Here is a 9,161-nt window from a genome sequence, read left to right as displayed (position 1 = left end):
AATTTCAAGAATAGGCTTGTTTTTAAATATTTGTGTGACTTATAAATTCAAAAAGAGCATTAAGAAATAACCAAAATTAAGTGTTCCTTTACTGGGTGTTCATTCACTGGTAAGAGCTGTTCCTTCACTTGGTCTCCTTACTACTTGTTATTTCAACCTCCAGAACTTTAAAACAATATTATGTAAGTTCTCTAAAAAAATTTTACATAATTTGCAACTAGTAACAAATATGTTGACACTGTCATTTAACTAAAATTACGAATTTTGAAATTAATATGATGTTTTAAAAGGCAAGTGAAGCTTAAGTGTTCCTTCACTGGTTAATTTACCCTACCCAGTATTTGATGAAGTATCAAAATGAATATGCTACTGTGTATGACCGAAATTGGTGGTTGTTGACTTCTGCCGTTGAATGTTTACATAGTCATTTTGGTAAATTCCAAAATATGTACTTGGTCTAGTTAAATGTATTATACCTTACCATACCTGCCAACTTTTAATCCTTTCCATTATCATTTTTCCCAGTGGTATTAAAATGGAATTAAAACTTCAACTTTAAGCAGACAAATACGTTGCATTTGAGAAAACTTAAGTTGACAACCATGATAGTAACACACATTGTTATATGTGCTTAATTTTTGTAAGAATAGTGGTGATCAAAATCATTGAAAAAGTAAAATCATAAAAGAAAAAATAGTATATATTTACTACCACTTTAAATATGAAAATAAAATCTTCCGGAAAATCCGGAAGAGTTGGCAGGTATGCCTTACACTAATGTTTTCTTAAGGTTCAATACCACTGCCCGTTTATCTGCCAGGTACTGTGAACACTGATGTTTCTCCTAATCTATCCTCAGAAGATATTAAAATATCGAATAAATATAATTATATCTACGAATAAATTAATATTAAATCGCATTTAACAAATATTTTGGTATTACTCGACTGTCTCGAAGAGGTTAAAGGCATTGCTTCATTAGAATGGAAATTAAATTATTTGAAAGTTAACTAATTTAATGGGTAATGTTACTTTTCACATGCATTTGCAAAATTTCCTGTCATATTTTGAAATAAATAACAATCTTATTTTTGCATCACATATTGAAAACAGTAAAAGAAGAGATCATTATTTCAAAATCAGATAATTAGTAGCTTTAAGAAGTAATTAATAAAGTAGATAATGCCGTTTTAACACCCATAGTGCAATAGCGTTTATTAGTTACCTTACATTGTTATAATTTTCGTTTAGAAATTATAGTAAAGTAACAGGTTGCAGTTCGTCAATCCGATAATGGTTTGGAATTATTTTTTTTTATCTTTACGGTTTTTAAACTGATTACAACTGGTACGGTTGAAAAACCGCAAATACAAAACTATATGGCTACGTAACAATTTACAACTAGCACAGTTTCTAAAATGAAAGTTAACCGGATATTGCAGCTTGGTGGGTGCTGCGCCATTTATGTGTGAATGATAACTTCGGATTCTAATAGTCCAGGGTTACCAATAGAAGAATGCAAGAAACTGGAATCTCTTTATGTATTCTTAGTATGAAAGAAATACTGTAACATCAACGCTGGGATACGAACCCCTGTTCTATCGAACATGAGAATGACCGATCAGCTACACTCTCTCAGCTACAGTATGTATCTAGCTGAATGGTTATTGCAAAATGGGTATGTAACGTAGGCTTATTTGGCGCGGATAAATTTCTGCTTGTTTAACCGTTTCACTAAAAAACAATAGCTAAAAAATTTTTCTCACACTTAGAATATCATATTTTTTATGGCTAATGGACTGTTTTGGTTGAAAAGGGTGAAATAACAATTAAATAAATTGCCATTTAACCTATTTTACCGAAACATTTCTAAGAGAGTAGTAAACAATACAGTTTCAATGCGAGCAAATACAAGGAATAAAAAAGAAGTGTATTTGTAGTATATTAAAATTTTCGCCTTTCCTGAAAGGAAGACTTGGCAATAAGGAGTCAATAATAATCTGAAAAAAATGCTTTCAGTGCCTAATAGATTTTCCTTAAAACCGAATTTTTACATTACTGCGATGTTGAAAGCGTTATTATGAAGGGAAAAAATAACAATAAATATATTTGTGTAATAAATAAGCCTTTAGCATGGTAGCTACTTTAAATTATTACAAATTTTTATTACGATGTTTACAGATCCATACCTGCCAACTTTTAATCCCTTCCATTATCATTTTCCCCAGTGGTATTAAAATGAAATTAAAACTTCAATTTTAAGCAAACAAATACGTTGCATTTGAAAAAGCTTAAGTTGACAACCATGATAGTAACGCATATTGATATATGTGCTTAATTTTTGTAAGAATAGTGGTGATCAAAATCATTTAAAAATTAATTTTATAAAAGAAAAAATAGTATATATTTACTACCACTTTAAATATGAAAATAAAATCTTCCGGAAGAGTTGGCAGGTGTGCAGATCCTAATTCAACATGATATATCAAGCCTCAAAATGCGACCTAGAATCAGTTTAAATGTGGCAGCTAAATTTTGAAAAATATTTGCACTTTGAAATATTCATAATTGTTAAAAATATTTCTTATTTCGTCGATATTGTGGTGAGAAAACTTTTCAAAGCTCATTTTACAAAAATAAAGTCAAAGTTGGTGGTTGTTGACTTTCATCGGTGAATGTTTACAGTCACATAGTCGCTTTGGTAAATTCCGAAATATATATTTCGTCTAGCTAAATGTAGTATACCCTATACTGATGTTTTTTCAAGGTTCATTACCACTGCCCGGTATATATTTATCAGGTACTATGAACAATGATGTTTCTCCTGAACTAACCTCAGAAACTATTAAAATATCGAATAAATATCAATGAATAAATTAATATCAAAACGGATATAGTAAATATATTGGACATTCACCTAAACGATTGTATGATTGTTGATATTCACAGGCGAAAGTCGACATTCTCTTGATTTTGGTCATTCACGGTAGCAAATACTTTAAGTCTGATGAGGTTAAAACAGAGTGTCCATCACCTCAAGTAAGAAAAATATTTTAGCGTATTAGGAAATTCTTACTTTCTTTTAAAAACTAATTCCTATTCCTCAATATTAGGTTCATTGTTGAAATTGCAACTTAAACATTTGATAACTTAAAAATCCTTGATAAGAATCAAATTTGGAATAAAGGACGAGAAACTTTTTACGACTGGTAGACACCCCTCAAAACTATTTATCTATCGTGGTGGTTTGTTTCAACAAGATTCCTGAAAAGCAATTCTTGAAATAATTTTGCTACCAGTTTTTTCTTCATCCTCCCTTCAAATATGTATTTACGTATGTAATATATTATTCATTTGCTTTCTTTTAAAAAAACTAAACCTTATCTACTCCTAGTTTGAGAGGAAAGCAGCCGTCATATGCTTTAGTTCTTCTTTAAAATCAAATTTAGGCGTTTTTAAAATGTACAATTTCAATGGAGAGAGAAAACGCATATAAGTTACAAAAATAATACATTTAATACATCAAGACGGAATTGATATATAAAGAGAAAATATACTTTTTATTGGAGGAAAGAAAAATATTATTACCACTTTCCTTTTAATTCGTAAATTTTTGTTCAGATTTCGATTGATTAGTTTACTCAAAGAAAAACTTTAATCTTGAAACCACTTTTTTATTTATTTCATTACTCTAATGTCAAATATACTTATCCAACATTACAGATTTTTCCCCTACTTGTAAATATGTATTGCAATTTTCTATACATTCAATCATTTGTTTCCTATTACCATGGCAAAGTGCCATTCTTTTTTCTCAACCTTAACTTGTGACATTTAATTGTAGCATCTCATGTAATCTGTCTATTGTTTTTTTGCTTAAGTTCTCATTACAAGATGAATGGGAAAAGGGCCGTTATTGGCCTCAGGTGCCCAGATCGAATAAACAGACCAGACCAGAACGTTACAGATTCGCTCAATAATGAAATCATAATTATAATCAATGGATACTTAAGAATATGTTTCCACCACTTTTTTTTTTTATTTTTAAAAATTATGGATTGCAATTGTGTCTCTGCAAAAATAATTAGCTTAAAAATTCTTGAAAATAATCAAACGCGGAATAAAGGTCACGAAAATTTTTGCGATCGGTATACACCTTGTAAAACTAATTTATCGTGGTGGTCACTCACATTTTGTTTGGACGAGATTCCTGAAAAGCAATTCCTGAAATAATAGTAGTCAAATACAAATACCTATACCAGGGATGGCGAACCAATGGCACGCGTGCCATTTATAGCACGCTGCACAATAGTTTGGGCACGCCACCTATCACAATTGTTATTGCACTATGATTTGTTATTACAGAAATGTTATTGCACTATGATTTGTTATTACACAAATGTTATTACACTATGAAGCATATGTAACAATTAAATTAAAATTCACAAAAAACAAAGAAAATAATAAACAATTATTAATAAAAACAATTAACAATTAATGCTAGAAACACAGCTAATAACCATGAAAAACAAGCTAACAATAAATAACAAGCAAAAAAATCAACAGTATTGCTTAAACTAATATCTTACAACCTAATATAAGTTATTTGTCATTTAATCTGCAATAACAGAAGTCCTACTGATTTAACTGTATGATGAATTACGCGTCCTGTTACATTGCAAAATGTTTTTTCTTTTCAATGTAAATAAAGAGTTTTAAGTTGATAGTATTTAGTATTATTATTTTCCCAATAATCATAAAGTCAAAGTTATTTGACGGCACGTCTGTGATTTCATTAAACAATTTTTTAGAGATCAATGCCAAAAACCAATCATTTCCTGCATCAGAAAGCCTCCACGCGTATTTTTATAAGTAGTCCGCGCAGACTATTTAAAAAATGAACCAGTTGAGCGTGTGAACAAAAAGTCTTTTTTAAAAGTGATTGATAAAAATTGATGATATATATTTCAGAATTGAATATGTGGTGTAATATGTACAAGTAAATGAGACAAATCACTAGACAAATGTTTAGGCATATATTTGTTAACACTTTCTTAATTTTAGAGATTTTCTATGAAATGGCTCTTTTGTGAAGTGGTTTTCCTTGATAGTGGTCTGATCGGACTACCTATAAGAAATCGTGTGGAGGCTTTCAGTTATAGGAAGCGTTACAAGAAGAGGTGACATTCCATTTTTTTATGCTAAACATTCATAACTCCTTGTAGCCCCTTTCCCCTCAAATATGCATAATGTAAAAAATTTCCATAAAATATTTTTACCCGCTAAATCGAATGCATTGAAACAATTTGTATGCTTCTTTAGAAAAATAGGTTTTTTTCGTCAAAATAAGTATTTCTTTCCTACGGTTACAGTTAAACATATTTCAATAGGTATTTGAGGTATTACCCTCTCTTTGAGACAACTTTCCACAGTTTGTACATCCGGTAAACGTCCGAAAATTTTTAAAAATGATCCCCCTCCTTCTTTTTCTTTTTAGCAAATTGTACATTAAAATGTATAAGAATCATATAATACTTTGCAAGAAACATCAAAAATTGAAATATTTCTTCTTAATACAAAATTTGAAAATTAATAATGTCCTCTAATTTCTACACAGTGAGAAATTTTCATAAGGAAGTCAATTGAATTAAAACCTGCTACCACATTACAAAATGAATTAAGAGTTATAAGATATTGCAAAATGCATATAGCCTTTTCTTTTAGTATTGAGAATTTTTATTGAATTGCTTGCTGGCAGAAAACAATGCCGGCCAATACATTGATAAAATAGAAATATATTTGTAATATTATATTTAAAATTCTGCCTTTCCTGAAAAGAAAGATTTGCAATAACGTGTCAAAATGAAATCTGGAATTCTTCCTTTCTGTGCCTAATAAATTTTCTTTAACCCTTTCGCGCCGACTGTCACAAATACGTGCCAGCATAAAACTGTATCAACCAGGGTAAAAAGATAATTCGTTAGCAGTTTAATTGTGGGCGGAGTTATAATTGTTTGATTTATTTAATTCACCTTCACTTTGTTCAAAATAAAACTATTTAGTTATACTTTGAATTAACGTTGATTATATATATGATTAAACTAACACAACGGAAATCTCGAAACAGAGTGACCCTAAACAAGATTCTCCCACAGCCCTAGAAATTCTTTGCCCAGAAATCAGACAAAAGGGTGTTTCTGTGGACAAAAGAGCCACAGCAATTTAAAGAAGCTGAAAACATTTCCCACAGTGTAAATTGAGGCGGCTATTTGACTACCCCATGGAGTATCGCTTTTTAGGATCCATGGACTACTCCCATCACTGGTAGCTACGAAAGCTACAGGATATTTTCATCAGTCAAAAGGCCTTTTTATTGCTCTTTTGGTTAAAAAAGTGAAGAGTAACAATTATTTTATACTTGTAAACACTTCTATTAGATTTTGAAAAGCGTTCACCAATGTAAAAAGGAAAAAAAAATGTATTTTAGGCTTCAGAGGGCTCCAGCTCCGAATAAAACTTTAAAAAAAGGAAAAAGTTGAATCTGGGGGCCCTTGCCATCTCGGGGCACCAAGCTGCAGCTTATTTAGCTTATACGTAAATCCGGCCCTACACAGATTATATATATGATTAAACTAACAATAATTAAAGTAAGTCTGTCAAATTAGCAACGATTACATATAAGTTACCGTTTTTAATTTAATTACAACTTGATTCTGATTTTGTACGAATGCTTTTCTGAATCACCCGTCCCCAAGGGGTTAAAGCAGAATGTTCAAATTTCTGCAATGTAGAAAATTTTATTGTGGAAAAAATATAACTTGGAATATATTTGAGTAACAAATAAACTTTTATCATGTTAGCTACGTTAAATTATTGAAAATTTGTAGTTTGATGTTTCCAAATTCAAGGCTCAAATACCGCCTAAAAATAGTTTAAATGTGGCAGCTAAATTTTGAAAAAAATATGCACTCTGGAATACTTATAATAAGTAAGAATATTTCCTATTTCGGTGATATCGCAGTGCGAAAACTTCAAGGCTAATTTTATAAAATTAAATTGAAAGTTAACTAAACAATTTATCCATCGTGATGGTCATTCACATTTTTTTAGCGACGAGATAAAAGCAATTCCTGAAATAAATGTAATACCGGTTTTTTTATACAATCCATCCTTGAAATTTTATTTATATCTGTAACAGCTTGTTAATTTGTTTTCACCTATTCATATAATTTTTGAATGAAAAAACTAAATCGTATCTATTCCTCTATCGATACGAAAGCAAGAGTCTAACGAGCAATTTCTGTCTTTAAAATCACATTTGAGTTTAGGCATTTTTTAATTATGCGAAATCAATAGCAAAAAAAGCGTATAAGTTCCAGAAATAATACATTTAATGTGGCAAGACAAAATTCATAAGTAAAGAGGAAAGAAAATACTTTTTTTAATAGTTTTTATTTGAGGAAAGTAAAATCTTACTCTACTTAATTTGTTAATTTCTGTTCAGACTAACATCCCCGGGTTCACATTTCATATATTTAATTAATTTAAGGTCAAATTTACCTGTCCTAGATTTCAAGTACGCGCAACGATCAGATCACAATTATAATCAATGGATACCTAAGAAAATCTTTCCACCACTTTTTATTTACTTTTAAAATTTGGGAAAACATTTACTTCTGCTGGAATAGTAGTTATTCAACGCAATGAGTTATTTAAAGGCAACACGATTACCAAGTGATGCTTTGCGTAAATCGTTTATATGAATGCCAAAGGCTGGCAACATTCCATTTTTTATGCCAAATATTTAACCTTTTAACCACAAATTAATTTCTTATTGTAGAGCCTTTCCCCCTCAAATGTCAAATAATAAGTTGAAATAAGCAGAATTATGTTTTATTTCGAAATGAAAATTTAGAAAAACTGCCAAAAATGTTGGAAATGGTAATTAAGGAAACATATTTCTTTATTAAAGAAGATAATTATTTTGATTCGAAAAGTGTAATGAGAAATACCAATCGATATTTTATGAATGCCTGTCCATTTCATAATTTATACATTATATTGTTACTAGAAATATTATATTTTCTTTAAAAAAATGCTATTTTTATTTTATTGGTTATATGTTAAATAATCTAAATACAATCACAGGTTTTGAAACTCATCACTGGCCATAAAAAGTACTAACTCGCTGAACCCCTGTAACTCTTGATGGAACCATAAGGTTCCATGGAACACCATTTGGGAACCACTCTTTCAGACCTTGTGCTCTAGGGTGCCGAAGTTGAATGTTCTACTTGAGTGGCTATAAAAGTACTATCTCGTGTAATCGCTGTAACTTTTCCACGGAACCATAGGGCTTTACCGAACAACAATTGGGGACCATTAATTTAGATCTTGGGCTCTAGGATGCAGAAGTAGAATATTCCAGTTAAGTGGTCAGCCGAATGTGGCTAAAAAAAGTACCAACTATCGGAACCCTTACAATTCTTGCGGGAACTCTAGGGTTCAATGGAGCACCATTTGGGAACCACTCTTTTAGATCTTATACTCTGGGGGGCAGAAGTTGAATGTTCTATTTGGGTGGCTATAAATGTACTATCTCGTGTAACAGCTGTAACTTTTCCACGGAACCATAGGGCTCCCCGGAACACCAATTGGGAACCGTTAATCTAGATCTCGGGCTCTAGGGTTCAGAAGCAGAATGTTCCACTTGGGTGGTTCAGTTGAATGTAACTATAAGAAGTATTAACTAGTGGAACCCCTGTAATTCTAAACGGAACCCAAGGGTTCCGCCAAACACCATTTGGGAACTGCTAATCTAGGCAATACTAATAATTTTTTTAGAATTTTAATATTTTCAATTTTTTTTAATATTTGTTTGAAACAACAAAAAATTATTTTTATTTTATTATTAAAAATAATTTTTTTTTAATTTGTTAATATTAAGACCGATAAATAATAATAAAGATATTCGTAAAAAATAAAACGGTAAAACGGTAATAATGAAAAAAATCTCAAAATGTATCACGTGAAACAAAATAATAAATAGTTAAATTGCGTTTTAAAACTTAAAAAATTAAAACTTGAAAAAGTGAGAGGATGTGAATTGATATTCAATAAGTTTGTCTAAAAGTATTCCTAACAAAAAAAAAAAAAATTAA

Source organism: Parasteatoda tepidariorum, chromosome 4 (genome assembly GCF_982258835.1).
Source record: "Parasteatoda tepidariorum strain Cologne lab strain chromosome 4, Ptep-v5.0, whole genome shotgun sequence".
Taxonomy (NCBI): Eukaryota; Metazoa; Arthropoda; class Arachnida; order Araneae; family Theridiidae; genus Parasteatoda; species Parasteatoda tepidariorum.
This window is presented reverse-complemented; position numbering follows the sequence as displayed.